We start from the raw sequence: 1,636 nt of genomic DNA, 5'->3' as shown, positions 1-1,636 counted from the left end.
TAAGCACTTGAGAAGAAAGTGTATTCTGTTGTTTTTGGATGGAGTATCCTATAAATATTAATTAAGTCCATCTTGTATAATGTATCATTTAAAGCTTGTGTTTCCTTATTTATTTTCTTTTTGGATGATCTGTCTATTGGTGAAAGTGAGGTGTTGGAGTCCCCTACTATGATTGTGTTACTGTCAGTTTCCCCTTTTATGGCTGTTGGCATTTGCCTTATGTATTGTGGTGGTCCTATGTTGGGTGCATAAATATTTACAATTGTTATATCTTCTTCTTGGCTTGATCCCTTGATCATTATGTAATGTCCTTCTTTGTCTCTTGTAATAGTCTTTATTTTATTTATTTATCTATTTATTTTTTCCTGTATTTATGTTTATTAAAAACTGCCACAAACAAACAAATCCTGTACAAAAAGCAGCCAGGGCATCGATCACTTTAAAATCATAATCTTGAGAGACACAATTTGCTTAGGACTCCACCGTCTTCTAACTTAGCCATGTAGTCTTCCTCTGCCACGTCTTCTTCTTCTTCGTTACTTTGAAATAGTAGTCTTGAGAGATATTATCTCCTAGGACTCCCTCTTCCTCTGCCTCAGCCACGTCCTCTTCCTCATCCTTGGCCTCTTCCTGTAACAGCTTCCCTTTTCTTAGATTTCACCTTTGGTTCAACATCCATGACAAGTGTATCTAGAGGTAACCTGTCTGGCAGAATAAAATATCAAATGTTATTTCCTCGAATACTCAGTGTTTCCAGCTGTACAGGTTTTTTGTTCTTCAGGGTCATTTTCACAGCTTTAAGATGTATATTCATGGGCTTCCCTGGTGGTGCAGTGTTTGAGAGTCTGCCTGCTGATGCAGGGGACACGGTTTCGTGCCCGGGTCTGGGAAGATCCTACATGCCGCAGAGCGGCTGGTCCCGTGAGCCATGGCTGCTGAGCCTGTGCCCTGCAATGGGAGAGGCCACAACAGTGAGAGGCCTGCGTACCGCAAAAAAAAAAAAAAAGAAAAAAAGAAAAAGATGTGTATTCATGCTAACATCTACACCTGTGATTGTTCCATGGACCTGTGTTCCATTCTTTAATTCAGTGGTTACAGTTACGTGACTCAATTTCATCAAAATTCTCACGAGCTTCATCCTAGTGGTGCCATCACCCTTTTGGTCCAATAGTACGCAAAACCCAACAACCGAGCGCCAACTGGCTATGAATATCAATAGTCTTTATTTTAAAGTCTATTTTTTTCTGATATGAGAATTGCTACTCCAGCTTTCTTTTGATTTCCATTTGCATGGAATATATTTTTCCATCCTCTCACTTTCAGTCTGTATGTGTCCATAGGTCTGAAGTGGGTCTCTTGAAGATAGCAAATATATGGGTCTTGTTTTTCTGTCCATTCAGCCAGTGTATGTCTTTTGGTTGGAGCATTTAATCCATTTACATTTAAGGTAATTATCGATATGTATATGTTCCTATTAATGTTTTCTTAATTGTTTTGGGTTCGTTATTGTAGGTCTTTTCCTTGTCTTGTCGAAATGTATATGTTCCTATTAATGTTTTCTTAATTGTTTTGGGTTTGTTATTGTAGGTCTTTTCCTTGTCTTGTGTTCCTGCCTAGAGAAGTTCCTTTAGCATTT

The 1,636-nt window shown here is 38.5% G+C and overlaps 1 pseudogene across 1 annotated transcript; it reads right to left on the bottom strand.

The window, feature by feature from the left end:
* Positions 1 to 565: 565 nt before the first annotated feature.
* LOC307186815 (small nuclear ribonucleoprotein Sm D1-like) lies at positions 566 to 1,199 on the bottom strand (annotated as a pseudogene). Its single transcript has 2 exons — positions 1,025 to 1,199; positions 566 to 805 (listed from the first exon to the last, which is right to left on the bottom strand). The product of its transcript is annotated as a small nuclear ribonucleoprotein Sm D1-like (transcript).
* Positions 1,200 to 1,636: the final 437 nt, after the last annotated feature.

Source organism: Stenella coeruleoalba (genome assembly GCF_951394435.1).
Source record: "Stenella coeruleoalba genome assembly, chromosome: 5".
Taxonomy (NCBI): Eukaryota; Metazoa; Chordata; class Mammalia; order Artiodactyla; family Delphinidae; genus Stenella; species Stenella coeruleoalba.
Note: the sequence above shows the minus strand (reverse complement) of the source record. Positions and strands in the feature narration are given on the sequence as shown.